This window comes from Furipterus horrens, unplaced genomic scaffold (genome assembly GCF_987537825.1).
Source record: "Furipterus horrens unplaced genomic scaffold, mFurHor1.1.pri manual_scaffold_5, whole genome shotgun sequence".
NCBI lineage: Eukaryota > Metazoa > Chordata > Mammalia > Chiroptera > Furipteridae > Furipterus > Furipterus horrens.
The window spans coordinates 93107470-93123355 of NW_028327175.1; the positions used below are offsets into that span (position 1 = coordinate 93107470).

Genomic DNA, 15886 nt, shown 5'->3' on the forward strand with positions numbered 1-15886 from the left:
GTGGGTCTCTTGATAAGTGTCTTGGCACCTGTGAGAGCAAGTAGGGAATTTCCTCAGGAGCCTCTCTGTGGGTGGTCCTTCTCTACAGACATGGCTGTTCTGATCATGTGTGCAGATATCTTAGGTGTGCTTCCTTGCCCAATGTGTCTGATGCGACTTAGTTAGTTTTCTTCTTGAGCCAAAGTGTAATGACTGGTTGGCAATTATCTTGGTTGATGTGAGTGACACCATTTTGTCTTATAAACTTTATCCTATCTTGACCAGACCAATGTCATTTTATTAGTTCTGCTCTCCATAGCATCCTGGGATGAGTCACAACTTGTCCCACTGTAGGAACTGTAAGTGTACAGACATGGGGACACTACCCACCACCTACCTGCTGAGGCAGTGGAATGATGCCCTGGTTGATTCCTGGAGGGTGGCTAAGAGTTCTTCAGATGGAAAATGGCTTAGGCCCATTCGAGGCAGAAGAACAGTTTGTGTGACCACAAGGAGATACAACCATGTCTTATTTGGAGAACTTGGGGAGTGGCAAATCTAACTATTTTCTTAAAACATTGTGTACATATGGAAAGTGGTCTGAGAGAAGACTAAAGAAGCAGCTATGGCCATATGACAAGTATCTTGTGTTAGCACTCTGAGGCATACAGATTTTATTCTGTGGATAATGGGAGCTATTGGAGGGATTTGAGAAATGGAGAAATGTTACAAGATCTACACTTTACCAGGCTCCTTCTGGTGGCCTAGTAGAGGTTTTCCTGGATGATGCCAGCTATGGAGAGACAAAACCCGTTAGGAGGTTATATCAACAATGAGGTTTCACAGTGAAGGCTTTGTCCCTCTTCTGCAGCATACCCCAAGATGATTATCATTTGCTTCATCATACCTTTTGTTTATTTAATTGCCTTTCAAGTGGTCTTCTGAAATTTTCCCACAATTCTCTAATTCCTCTTTCACTCTTTGGTTTCACCACCTTCTACTTCCTGCTTTCCTGGAAACCTAAATTATTCTGGTTGCATTATGTCAGAACTGGTTGCAACATCCCTTTCCTGCTGAAACCATGAGTTCAGTGAATACACAGTTTAGTAATGGATATAAGAAGGTGCATGTCATTTTTTGGGTCACAACCAGGTCTATAGTGTTTTTCAACTACAGTGTGCTGGGCGGTATAGAAGGAAAGGTTTATCCTACGTGAGGCTAACAATCTACCAAGTTATTTTCAGAGGTCCCTTGGAATCAAAGCAAGCATGCTGCAGGTACAATCTGGGATGATAAATTTGGGCTCCATGCCCAGGATTCATGGTTTAATTGCTTGGAAAATACTCTCCTCCATCTTGAGCTTGTGTTTCCACATCTGTAAAGTGGGAATTAAAGTAATCCCAACACTGCTTATCTCACAGACTTGTCATAGGGTCATTTAAAAGAGACATGAAATAACTTATTAAACTGTACATAGTGGTAGAGATGTTAGTGATATGTTAATGATGAGAGAGACACTGAGGGATGGAGCAGAAAGTAAGCAGCCATGAGGAGTCCTCTTCCTCCTCTTTCCTTTTCTGTTTTAAGTTTATGGAAGTGCTTCTATTGTGGGGCAAGGAGGAATTTCTGCTTGGTGCAGTGTGTGTGAATAAAAAAGACATACCCTTGACTCATCCCTGCTCTTCTTGATTGGTTTGCTAGGGTACCTCGCTTTGTCTCTGTTGGGCTAGAGTGCTGGTCACAATCCTCTCAGAATGACTGGGCTCCAGTTCTAGTCATTCTATTAATTATTAGGTAAGGCTGAGCCTCGTTAAATTTAAGACCTTGGACTCTAAAATTTGAATTCCAGTTCTACTAGTAATTAGTGATGAGTCCTGTATGGTCACTTAACCTTTCTGCCCACAGTTGGCTTATCTATAAAACAGAGATTATAACAATACCTATGTCATAGGATTTTTAGGTGGATTGAATTGGTTAATGCAACCAATTACTCAGAACAATAGATATTAAATATTGTTTTCTGGCCCCAGTCGCTGAGCTGCCACCAAGGACTCAGCAACATTCCCCTTGAGCTCCCCTTGCTTCCCTACGCTCCATTTCCCCTACCCACCTTCCCCCACTGCAGCCTTCCACAGGCCATCTCCACTGAGGAAAAGGAATCGTATGGTATGTCCATTATCCATAACATCCACTCTTTCGACCCCTTTGCTGATGCAAGTAAGGGTGATGATCTGCTTCCTGTTGGCACTAAGGATTATACCCATATAAGAATTCAACAAAGAAACGGCAGGAAGACCCTTACAACTGTCCAAGGGATCACTGATGATTACGATAAAAAGAAACTAGTGAAGGCATTTAAGAAGAAATTTGCCTGCAATGGTACTGTAATTGAGCATCCAGAATATGGAGAAGTAATTCAGCTACAGGGTGACCAGCACAAGAACATATGCCACTTCATTGTAGAGACTGGACTGGCTAAGGATGACCAGCTGAAGATTCATGGGTTTTAAGTGCTTTTGGCTCACTGAAGCTTAAGTGAGGATTTTCTTGCAATGAGTAGAATTTCCCTTCTGTCCCTTGTCACAAGTTTAAAAACCTCACAGCTTGCATAATGTAACCATTTGGGGTCTGCTTTTAACTTGGACTAGTGTAGCTCCTTCATGCAATAAACTGAAAAGAACAAAAAAAATTGTTTTCTAAGGTTGTATGTGTGTGCACATGCACATGTGCATGTATGTGTGGGTGTGTGTATATGTGTGGGGGTGTCCCTTTGTTGCAGTCCCAGTTGTGAAACAGTCAAGAATTAACAGCTCAGGACTTAAAAGGGCATTTGTCTTCCCCCAGCTCTATCCTATTTCATCTTTTCTCTCCAACTTGTCATCAGGTACTCTTGGTTCCTGACTGGGCTGGGGGACTTAGGGACCCTAAATGACAGGGAGGAGAATAAGAGAAGAGAAGGGAGGGTCTAGAAAATCTTAGAGGGACACAGAACCTGAGAGAAGCAGGCAGTGAAGAGGCCTTGTGCTTGGGATAAGGTCCTTTTAGGTCAGTTCTAGGTAATTTCCCTTACAGACAGGTGAGGAAACAAGTGCAGACATGTCCAAGGTCACACACTTTCAATGCATCAAATCTGGTTGATTCTGTTGTCTTCATATCTTTCAAAGGAAAAGGTAGTTTAAGGAAAGAAAGGTCCACTGTGCAAAATACTATGACTTCATAGCATGTGTCCAGATTTATAATTCAATATTTATTTATGTGGTTAATTGTTTATTGTCAAAACCCATCTTGCCTTCATATGGGGAAGGATCCTGACTCATATTCAGTCTTGGCACATGGACTGAACACAGCTGGCATAGAACCCAATCAACATGGACTGCCCAATCAACTTCTCCACCAACCACAGGCCCAGCCATTAAAATTTAGATACCAACTAGTTACTGTGAATTGGCAAAATCAAAATTTTACCCAACTGAGAAGTATGTTTGCTTGAGAGCCAAGTTAAAGACACATAATCTTGCTTTCATTTTTTGCACACTCAAGATTATGACCTGTAAAAGTTGAAGCTAATCATTTCAGAATAATGCTGCTTCCTCATACTGTGAGCAAGTCTCTTGGTCAGTGGATGTCAGGATGGGCTTTCCAGAAGAGATGCCACTTTGGCTAACATTATAAAAGGACAGGAGTATCACACTAATGGTACTACTTGCATCACGGAGTCCCTAACAACTTGTCTTATTATACTGATATCTGAGCCTAATCCTTCCCTGAATGTTATTTGTGACTCAACTTTGACTGTTAATGAGACTGAGAAAGTAGATAAGCCATTCTCTGTTGATGAGGACATTATGTTTCTCAACCTGTATAATCACTTTACCTTGATTGTACTATAATTATCTGTTAATTTGTCTCTATATCAACCTGAATAATGTCTGGGTCTTAGTCACATTGTACCCTAAGTGTTTAGAGCAAAGTTCGGAAAGTAGGTGATGAGAACCTCCATACACGAATGAGTAGATGAGAGCATAGGTTTTATGGGCTGTTCTTCCAACAGTGTATTTTTTCACGTTTCTTGGTATGTAAGTCTTTCCTTTCTTAAAAAATTTTATTGTTGTTCAGTTATAGTTGTCCCAATTTTTCCCCCAATTCTGTGCTCTGCCCCCACCCCCACAGTCAGTCCCCACCCTGCTGTCCATGTCCATGGCCCTTTATACTTGTTCCTTGACTAGCCTCTTCCCCTTCTTTCCCCCATTATACCCCTCCCGCCTCCCCTCTAGTCACGGTCTGTTTGTTCCTTATTTCCATGTCTCTGGTTCTATTTTGCTCATTTGTTTGTTTTGTTCATTAGGTTTCTGTAACAGGTGAGATCATATGGTATTTGTCTTTTGCTGTCTGGCTTATTTCACTTAGCATAATACTCTCCAGTTCCATTCATGCTGTCATGATATGTAGGAATTCTTTCTTTCTTTCTGCTGCATAGTATTCCATTGTGTAAATGTACCACAGTATTTTTTTTTTTAATATTTTACTTATTTTTTAGAGAGAGGGAAAGGGAGGTAGAAAGAGAGGGAGAGAAACAGCAATATGTGAGAGACACATCAATGTGTTGCCTCTCACACACTCCCAACTGGGGACCTAGCCCACAACCCAGGCATGTGCCCTGACTGGGAATCGAACTGGCAACACTTCAGTTCTCAGGCCAGCACTCAATCCACTGAACCACCCTAGCTAGGGCAATGTACCACAGTATTTTGATCCACTCATTTACTGATGGGCACTTAGGCTGTTTCCAGCACTTGGCTATTTTAAATAATGCTGCTATGAACATAGGGGTATGTAGGTTCTTTTAATTGGTGTTTAAGGATTCTTAGGGTATATTCCCGGCAGTGGAATTACTGGGTTAAAAGGTCATTCCATTTTTAGTTTTTTGAGGAAATTCCATACTGTTTTCCACAGTGGTTGTACCAGTCTGCATTCTGATTAACAGTGCACTGGGGTTCCCTTTTCTCAGCATCCTTGTCAGCACTTGTTGATTGTTGATTTATTGATGATGGCCATTCTGACTGGTGTATGGTGGTATCTCATTGTGGTTTTAATTTGCATATCTCTGATGGCTAGTGATGTTGGGCATCCTTTCATATGCCTATGGGCCTTCTGTATGTCCTCCTTGGAGGTGTCTGTTCAGGTTTTTTGCCCACTTTTTAATTGGATTGTCTGTCTTTGTGGTGTTGAGTAGTTTGAGTTCTTCATATATTTTGGAGATCAAACCCTTGTTAGGGGTATCATTGGCAAATATGTTCTCCCATACTGTTGGTTCCCTTTTCACTTTGTTGATGTTTTCTTTGGCCATGCAGAAACTTTTTAGTTTCATGTAGTCCCATTTGTTTATTCTTTCCTTTATATCCCTTGCCCTAGGAAATATATCAGTGAAAATATTGCTGTGTGGGATATCTGATATTTTACTGCCTGTATTTTCCTCTAGGACTTTTATGGTGTCATGATTTATGTTTAAGTTTTATTCATTTTGAGTGTATTCTGGTGTATGGTGTGAGCTGGTGATATAGTTTCAGTTTTTGCATGTACCAGATCTTCCAACACCATTTATTGAAGAGGCTATTTTTACTCCACTTTATGCCTCTGCTCCCTTTGTCAAATTAATTGACATAGAGACCTGGGTTTATTTCTAGGCTCTCTATTTTGTTCCATTGATCTGTTTGTCTGGTCTTATGCTGGTAGAAGACTGTTTTGATTACAGTGCCCCTCTAGTATAGTTTGATATCAGGTATTGTGAGCCCTCCTACTTTGTTCTTTGTCAAGTTTGCTGAGGCTATTTGGGTCATTTTGAGTTCCATATAAATTCTTGAAATATTTGTTCTATATCTGTGAAATGTGCCATTGGTATTTTAATAGGTATTGCATTGAATCTATAAATTGCTTTGGGTAGTATGGACATTGTAATGATGTTAATTCTTCCAGTCCATGAACATAGTATATGCTTCCATTTATTTGTGTCTTCCTTAATTTCTTTCTTCAGTGTTCTGTAGTTTTCTGAGTACATGTCTTTTACCTCCTTGGTTAAGTTTATTCCTAGATACTTTATTTTTTTGTTGTTGCTATAATAAGTGAGGTTTTTCCTAATTTCTGTTTCTGATATTTCATTGTTGTTGTACAAAAATGCCTGATTTTTCTGAATATTAACTTTGTGTCCTGCTATTTTGCCAAATTCACTTATTAGGTTGAGTAGTTTTTTGGTGGAGACTATAGGGTTTTTTATATATACTATCATGTCACCTGCAAACAGTGATAATTTTACTTTCTCCTTCCAGTCTGGATGCCTTTTGTTTCTTGCTGATAGCTGTACCTAAAACTTCCTATACTATGTTGAATAAAAGTGCTGAAAGCTTGTATTATTCCTTATCTTAGGGAGAAAGTTTTTCATTTTTGCCCATTGAGTATGTTGTTGGCTATAGGTTTCTCATATATGGCTTTAATTATGTTGAGGTGTGCTCCCTCTACTACCACTTTGCTGAGTGTTTTTCTCATAAAAGGGTACTGCACTTTATCAAATGCTTTTTCAGTATCATTGATGTGATCGTGTGATTTTTGTCTCTCATTTTGTTTATGTGATGTATTACACTTACTGATTTTCAAATATTGTACCATCCTTGCATCTCTGGGATGAATCTCACTTGATCGTAGTGTATGACCTTTTTAATGTATTCCTGGATCCTGATTGCCAATATTTTGTTGAGGATTTTAGCATCTATGTCCATCAGCAACACTGGCCTGTAGTTTTCTTTCTTTCTTGTGTCTTTACCTGGTTTTGGAATTAGGATAATACTGGCCTCATAGAAAGAGTTTAGGTGTCTTCCTTCTTCTTGAATTTTTTGGAATAGTTTGAGAAGGATGGGAGTTCTTCTTTAAATGCTTGGTAAAATTTGCCTGTGAAGCTGTCTGGTCCAGGGATTTTCTGTTCTGGGAGTTTTTTGATTACTGCTGTAATTTCACTAGTTGTTATTGGTCTCTTCAGGCTTTCTGCTTCTTCTTGATTCAGTTTGGGTAGCTTGTGTTTCTAGAAATTTGTCCATTTCACCCAGGTTGCCCAATTTCTTGGCATATAGTTGTTCATAGTGATTTCTGACAATCCTTTGTATTTCTGTGGTATCAATTGTAATTTCTCCTCTTCATTTCTGATTATATTTATTTGGGACTGGTCTCTTTTCTTCTAGATGAGTGTGGTTAACGGCTTGTCGATTTTGTTTCTTTTCAAAGGACCAGATTCTGGATTTATTGATTCTTTGAATTGTTCTTTTGATTCTGCTCTGATCTTGATTACTTCTCTCCTTCTACTTGTCTGTGCTTTTTTTTGTTGCTGTTCCTCTAGTTCTCGTAGATGTAGGGTTAGGCAGTGTTTTTGAGATTTTTCTATCTTTTTTAGGTAGGCCTGAATTGCTGTGAACTTCCCTCTCATGACTACCTTTGCTGTGTTCCATAGATTTGGGGCTATTGTGTGTTTATTTTCATTTGTTTCCAGAAACTTTTGATTTCTTCTTGATCTCATTGTTAATCCATTCATTATTTAATAGCATGTTATTCAGTCTCCATGAATTTGAATGTTTTTGAATTTTTCTTGAGGTTGGTGTCATTTCAAGCCATTGCGATCTAAGAGAATGCTTAATATTATTTCAATTTTTTTGAATTTGTTGAACGTTTTTTGTGTCCTACTATGTTGTCTTCTTTTGAGAATGTTTCACGTGCATTTGAAAAGAATGCAATTCTGCTTCTTTAGGGTGGAAGGTTCTGTTTATATCAATTAATCCATTTGACTTAGAGTGTTGTTCAATTTTACTGTATCCTTGTTGATTCTTTGTTTGGAAGATCTATCCATTGTTGACATGAGGTGTGAAAATTCCCTACTATAAGTGTGTTGCTATCTATATCTTTCTTGAAGACCTCCAAGATTTTCCTTATATATTTGGGTGCTCCTATGTTGGGTGCATATATGTTTACAATGATTATGTCTTCTTGATGTATTCCTCCCTTAAGTATTATGAAGTGTCCTTCTCTGTCTCTTTCTATGGTTTTTGTTTTGAAATCTATTTTGTGTGATATAAGTATTAATGCCCCGGATTTATTTTCCTGTCCATTTGCTTGGAATATTTTTTTCCATCCCTTCACTTTTAATCCATTTGATCTTTTGTTCTGAGGTGGGTTTCTTGTAGACAGCATATATGTGGGTCTTGTTTTCTTACTCATTCAGCTACTCTATCTTTTGATTGGAGCATTTAATTCATTTACATCTAAGGTTATTATTGATAGGTACTATTCATTGCCACTTTTCCCTTTGTATCTCTCTCTCTCTCTCTCTCTCTCTCCCCATCTTATTAAAGCAGTCCCTTTAGCATGTCATGCAATGCTGGTTTGGTGGATATGAATTCTTCAGTCTTCTTTTTTTTTTCTGGAAAAGTCCTTATTTCATCTTCCATTTTTAATGAAAGTCTTGCTTGGTTGCAGTCCTGTGCTTTTTATTACTTGGAATATTTTTTGCCATCCCCTTCTGGCTTGTAGTGTTTCTTTTGAGAAATCAGCTGATAGCTTTATCAGAGCTCCTTTGTAGGTTATTAGCTGTTTCCCCTTGCTGCTTTCAAGATTGTCTCTTTGTCTTTGAATTTTGACATTTTTATTACGATGTGTCTTGCAAAAGGCCTCTTTGGGTTTATGTGATGGGACCCTTTGTGCTTTCTGAACTTGCATGACCTTTTTCTCTCATCAAGTTAAGGAAGTTTTCTGTCATTATTTTTTCATACCATTTTTTCATCTTTTGCTCCTCTTCTTGTCCTTTTGGTACCCCTATTATATGGGTATTATTACTTTTTATGTTGTCCTGCAGCTCCCTTAACCCCTCCTCCTTCTTTTTGAGCCTTTTTTCTTTTTGTTGCTCTGTCTGGGAATTTTTTTCTGCTTTGTCCTCTAGCTTGCTGACTTGATCCTCTGCTTCCTCTAGCATGCTTTTAAATTTTTTTCTCCTGTATTATTTACTTCAGATATTTTATATTTCATTTATTCCTGGCTCTTATTGATAGTTTCTATTTCCCTTTTCATGCTAGTGTAGTTTGAAATAAGTTTCTTGTAACTTCCCTGGAGTTCTTTGTAGTCCTTACTGAGCTCCTTGAGCATCCTTATAACCATTATTTTGAATTCAATGTCTGATAGTTTGCTTTCCTCAATTTCATTTAGTAGCCTTTATGGGGATTCCTCCTTTCCTTTTGATTGGGATTGTTTCTCTGTTTCCCCATTTTAGGTGACTCTTGTTTGTTTCTCCATATTAGATAGGTCTGTTGCTTCCCTGTCTACATGGTGTGACCTTCAGTGTTAGGAGATCCATGGGACTCAGTGGTGCAGTCCCTTTGAGTTCCTGAGCTATCAACAACAAATGAACTAAGATTTATATAGGTGGGCTGGGAATAAGAGGGAAGAGGGGATAGAGGGAGAAGGAATACTGAGAGTAAGGAATGAAATCAGGCTAAGACGGGGAAAATTTAACATTTAAAATAAAAAATAGAAAGGGCAGGAGGAAGGCAAAATGGAGTAGGAGATGGGAACAGTAAAATTTGAGACTTGAAATACAAAAATACTGACTATCTAAATATAAGATTGAAGAAATGCTTCAACAACTACCTTATCTGCAACTAACAAGCAAAGATTGATAAAGATTGAGAGAAAATAAGGGTATTTTAAGAATAGGGAAAAAGAAACTGAGATGGCTAATAACAATCACAAATGGTTTTGAGAGGCTAGAGTGGGGAGAAATAGTAAGAGTGCAGAATACAAACAAGTTGTAGCAAGAGAGAAAATAGAGTTTAAATTTAAAATAAGAAAAGAAAGGAAGAAGGTAAAATGGATTAAGAGAAGGGAAGAGTGATATATGAGACTTGAAATAAATTCTAATATAAAATCTGGTGATGTATTAGGCCCAAACTTGAAGGGCAAGATATGAATGTTAAGAAGGTATGCAGGAGAGTAGTTAGTGCCTTGTTGCACCTGTCTCTATTCTGTCTGCTCTGCTGGGTTAGTATATCAGGGCCCAAGAAACTGTGTAGCTCCTGGTGTCTGATGAAGGGCCTTATCTGAGCTTTTTCTTATTTACCCTGTGTAAATATTTCCAGCAGGATACTCCTAAGCCTGGACTCGCTGATCTGCAGAGCCTGGAATCCTGCAGGTGGGGGTTGGGTTCACCTGTCTGTGAGGGGATCTAGCTGGCTGCAGCAAATCTCAGGCATCCAACTTCTGCCTCCCAGTCCTGAGCCCACTGCTCTCTCACTGGAGGCTTGGCTGAACTCTTCACTTTGAACAGCCTTCTGCACAGAGCCATGGTGGGTCGGGTCCCACTGGTCCTGCAGTGCACTCTATCCCTCTGAGTTTTTGTTTAGCACAGTCACTGTGCCCACATGCACAGGCATGTGAGTCCTGGTCCCTGCCAAGTCTCAGGTATTGATCGCCTCAGCCCTCCCTTTAAAAGAGTATTTGTGTGGCCCCCACACTGCAGCACTGGTCCCTGGGGGCCCTGTTCTCCATGTGCTCCCCTGCCCCCCAAATCACACAATCTCTCACAGTCAGTGCTGGCCACTGCCTTCTGAAGCCTCTGACAGTTTCATACAAAGTTTCTTACTGGATTCTTCCCAGATGGTGCCAGGAAGAGCCCTACAGCTATACAGTAGCACAGGGCAGTGGTGAAGTTTTGACCCTGCTCCATCCAGAGATCTTCAGCCTCGGGCAGGCCCTGTTCCCACCACAGTTTCTGGGACCTGCACCTCCCAGGCCTTCTCTCTCTGTCCTGGTAGCTCATGGCTCCTGAGCAAATCTGCAGCTGCCTCTACACTGTTCAGCCAGAATCACTGGGCTAGGCAACTGTGGTGGCTCTGCTTAGAAAATGTGGGCCACTGGCTCCTTGGAGCCCTGCAGATGGTCTGGTTCTTGCCCACTCCTGCATTCATGTTCACATTCACTCACATATGTTCTCACTCACTCTCTGCTCTGCGTTTTTACTTCAAGTCCAGTCCAGGTGGGAGCAAGTGGATGGGACTGCTAGCTACTCTGACACCATCTTCCTCCTCCCTGTATATGTTCTGTGAGTCTTTCCTTGTTAGATGTTTCCTTCTGTGGGATGAAGGGGCACAAAGATCATGTCTTCTATTATTTCCCCTTGAGGAGCAAAGCCCTTCGCATTGCCTAGGTGTAGGTTCTAGCTACATTTTAGTCCCAAGGAAATGAGTAGCCTATGGCTGTTGGTATATATTCCAACCTGCTGGACCAGTCCCTAAGGTGAATAGGGCCAGTGGGTGGTCATATTAGGCTTAGTTATGAAATAAAAGCAGCTAAGTGTTATTTTAGAGGAAGAATGAAACACATTAGTTTCCACAAAAGTTTTTTTTTTTTTTTTCTGAAAAGAATAATAAAGGCTTCGTGTTTAGGTGAGTGAATTAAGTTGTTAATAGTTATCAGATGAACACTACTCTTTCCTTATTTGGATGTATTCTGTGTACTTTTCTTGTTGGGAGCATAGACGGGAGATCCTAACCAACATTACCCTTAGTAGTCATAACTTGCATCTGTCTTTGTTCCTGCTGAGATGAGTTGGAGTTCTTTCTTCTGGAAGACCCATGGGGATGCTACTGTGGGGGTCACCATGGAAAACCAGAATTTTAACCAATTGTCATTGCAGCCTTGGGTCTCACTATTTCCAGTAGTGACCCTTATTAGGCAATGGTAAGAGTTGAATATTAGCTTTTAGGAGCAACAGAAGACTTTTCAGTTTCCATTCATTTTAGTGTATTTCTAATATGTTGTTGTGATCAATAGCTTTTATAAAGCCACTTATAATTACTGAGCCTCAGTTTTTACATCTATAAACTGGAGATACTAGCATAATCCTGTTTAGCATTGCCAAGGGGTGGGCAGCAAAATAGGGCAGACTAAATGGAATTCCTGAGACTTTCTATGTGACTTTTCCTGTGAATCAGCTTTTAACTTTGTGTGCCCATCCTTTGTTGGTATTCAAGCTTGCAGTCTCTTCTACTTCCCTCTCTGTAGGGCTCCATTATCCTAGATCTTCCAGAAGTACTTCACATTCTGGGAAGTTATGGTTCTCCCTCCTTCACCAGGAGGCTGGTTCCAAGGATGGGGACTGTATGCCTTTTGGCCCTCAGCCTGGTGAGATAATTACACATAACATTTACTAAATGCACATATGAATAAATGTATTTATGCATTACACTTCCCAGTGGCAGCTATAGAATTTAAAAGATGCCTCTTGGAGAAATTCTTAACACAAGAATGACAAACTTTGATGGTAGAAATTTTAGGCTGCATGACAAGCTTCCAAGTATAATAAATAAAAGGAATTGGGCAAGATAGTTGGGACTTTATGCATTTTACCAATGAGACAAACACATACTCAGTCTAGTTTCATGCAACATTGGAGAATTTCTGACCAGAGAGACCTAAAGAATTGGCAACAGGTGAGTATCACTTTCTGCAGGAGTGCTGAACATGTGAAAGATAAAGAGAGAAAGAAGTACACAAACACAGCTTAAATATTTCCTGTTTCTTTGTGTTTTAAGAACAGTCAAAGGACTTGGAAAAGACAGGTGTTTACAAGCAAGACTGAATGGCAGGTACGTGGCTCAGCTTCTGTGCTCTGAAGGGCAAACTGAAGGTCACCTTAAAGGTTCCTTGTGTAAGTTCCAGCAAAGCAGACTTAAAGATTATATGCGATAATTTGCTGCTCTTGTTGTGTTTATGCAAATGAACAGGATAAATTAAAACTGGACTTAATGCAGTTCCTTTAATGACAAGGAGGGTAATCTTAAGGAGAAAAATTGTGATTCAAGGAAAATCACAATACTCAGTGAAAGACTATAAACTAGTGCATCTGTCTTTAAAGTTTATTTTCATTTAAAGTTTGTTTTCATTTGTAAGTTAAATTAGGTCTGTGACATTATCAAAGATGCTTAATTTACAGGCAAGAAGAATATCAAATGCCTTGCAGCTGGATGTCTTCCCAATAAGACAGTCTTGCAGATCTAGAGACTGGTTTGTGGGTTATGTTGTGTAAATTAATATGTGTGTTTTTTATCATAGGACATAAGCCTATGATCTCATTACCTGAGTGATTGTCTGTACGCATAGGCCTCACTTAATCCTGCCTGCAGCGCTGCCTCCTGAGACTCAACAGTTTGGCTGAACTAAGTAGTTGGGTTGGTAAAGTATGGGGTGGTCTGTGGGCTTCACTTTAAAACTGGTTTCTCTTTTCTACCCTAATGGCCTGGACAGAAAGGGCCCAGAGGTCTGAGGGGTGAAACCTAAAATATTCCCCTCAGTCCAAACTAAGTATAGTGGACAAAAGGGCTTTGGACAGGTGTGAGGTGCCTTGCACACCTTCCTCCAAAGAAGCCTTTTCTTTTCTTTTCCTAATGTGGGACATCAAAAATTAATCCCTTCCCTTTGTCATCTAGTGGTTATGGTTTTAATGATGCCTTTTAACCCTGTTGCCAACCTGTTGCCAGCTTGTTAAACAAAGCATGCCATTGCACAGAGACAGCCAACTGACCTGGAGTCTGCAAGATCCTTCCCCATGTGGGAAGGCCACCCTCCCCTCTACACCCCCACACTTATTAGGGATTTCTGGACACAAGGGTAGGTAGGACAACAACCATGTCCAACTTGAAGCATCTAGAAGAGCTCAAGACCTTTGACCATTGTCCTTTATAAGATTATAAAGGGTCTTAAGTCTGAGAGGGGAGAATTGTTACAGAGTGGGGGTCCCACCCCAAAATAAATAAATTAATTAATTAATTTTAAAAAAAGAACTGTCAAGGTTTCATTTTTTATATAATCCACAGTTTCTCATGCCAAGCAGATGCAGAACATGGGTCTGAGTGATGGTAGTGAGCCAGTGGAATGTCCAGACCCTCAGTGCTTGAACCTCTCCCATCAAGAATGTGGCAGAAAGGTCACAGGTGACACTGACTGCTATTACAGCCCTCCTCCTACCAGCTCTTCACAGCCCATTAGAAAGTCCCCTATTGGTCAAAAAACAAGGAAGCCATCCTCTCTAACTCTCTCTCCCCTACCCCCACCCCCCAAAATAAAGATCGTGTCAGTTTCTGGAGTCCTATGTGCTATGTGTGTTGCCCAGAGTGACATTTGCCATGTTAATGGAGGCTAAGGTGTTCAGGATTCACTTGGCACTCTAGGCTGCTGTGTCCTCTTCACTCTCATTGTTCTTGGACTTGCAATCTATCCAGAGAGAGGGAGCTTTCTTTGGTCATGAACCTGCCTAACTGCTTGTCTACTGTAGGACACTCTGAGGGGTGGGACAGAAAGCAGGATGAATTGATAAGCTTGGTGTAACCATCACCAACTTGTCCATGTCCTGCCCCACAGTCGGGAGGCCCTTGTCAACAAAACACTAAATGATTAGCCTGAACATGCAGAAATGATGACCAAGGCACAGTCAGGCCCTCTTGTTGAATTAACAGTTCAGAAAAATGGAGTGATCACAGAAGAGCCACAGGGAAGGGACATACAGGGGACCCAACAATATCACTTCTACCAATTTTCTATCAACACCAATTTTTCTCAATGCCCACTATGCATCAAGTGTTCTACTAGGTACTAGGGACATAATGGTGACTAATACCCAGACTTTGCCCTTGAAAAGCTCTTATCTGGTAAGGGAACTTGATGTAGAAACCAACAGTGGTGCTGGATGGTAGAGAGGATGGTACTGAATCCAGGTTTGGATGCCTGCTGCCTGAAAGCCAAAAATTGAGAGCCAAGGAAAGTTGGTTTATTTAAGAGCCAGCAGCCTGTGAAGATGATGGACTAATGTCACAAAGACCATCTTAACATCTCAGTGCAGGCTGGGGTTTTTATGAGCGGGGAAGGAGAAGGCAGAACAAAGGAAACCAAAGGGAGGTCGGGGGTTGTGAGTTCTCTGTTGAGGGTGCTATGTGTGAGCCAGCAGTCTGCTCAATAACCATCTCAGAGCCAGGCAAGTGATGGTCCAGTTTTCACCATCCTGGTTTTACAATCGAAGGTGAGCAAATCTTCTGGAGCTGAAATACCTGAAGTCTGCTTCCTTTCCTCCTAGAATCCTTTAAACAAACAGGCTGTTTATCCATAGCTACATGTGAATTTACAGGTCAGCGTTTACAGAAACAACGTTAAAAGAATGGTTGGGTGGATTATAAGGATACTAATAAAATTGTTTGCAAAGAATAAAAGCTGCCCAGTGGTGACAGGAGATGATTTGATTTTAGGTGGTGGGCATACAGTGCAACATACAGATCATGTATCATAGAAATGTATACTTGAAGCCTATATGATCCTATTAACCAATATCACCCCAATAAATTTAATTAAAAATTTTTAAGTTGCCTGGAGGAGGGAGCAGTTATATTTGTTCAAGAAAGCTGTTTAGGAAAGACTCCAAAAGAAAGGGTTCTGTCTGAGTGGAGTTTTGAAGGATGAGTAGGGGTCTTCTAGGGCGCAGAGACATTTCTTGGCTGAGGAAACTGCATGGGTAAAGATCTTGAGACCTAGCTTGTTTGAAGGATTTCAAGTATTTCTTACTGCAGGTAGCCATGGAGTCAAGGGCAGGTTAGAGATTTAAGGCCAGTGCTTTACATGAGTTTCTGTAACCTTTGGACTTAATGATAAAACTGAGCGAGTTGTTTATTGATTTACCAGAGTATGAACTCAAGGGCGGTGGAAGTGGGAGTTTCTATGATGCTTTGCCAGCTGTCAAGCTGAGAGGTCACTTGCAGTTCAAGCACAGATGGCCTTACTACTGGTTGCAGTTTTGGCTCCACCCCCTCTCCCAGTATATAAACAGTCAGCCTCACTG

At 40.5% G+C, this 15886-nt stretch overlaps 1 pseudogene; it reads left to right on the forward strand.

The window, feature by feature from the left end:
* The first annotated feature begins 2147 nt into the window (after positions 1-2147).
* Positions 2148-2489, forward strand: LOC150008969 (eukaryotic translation initiation factor 1 pseudogene; annotated as a pseudogene).
* Positions 2490-15886: the final 13397 nt, after the last annotated feature.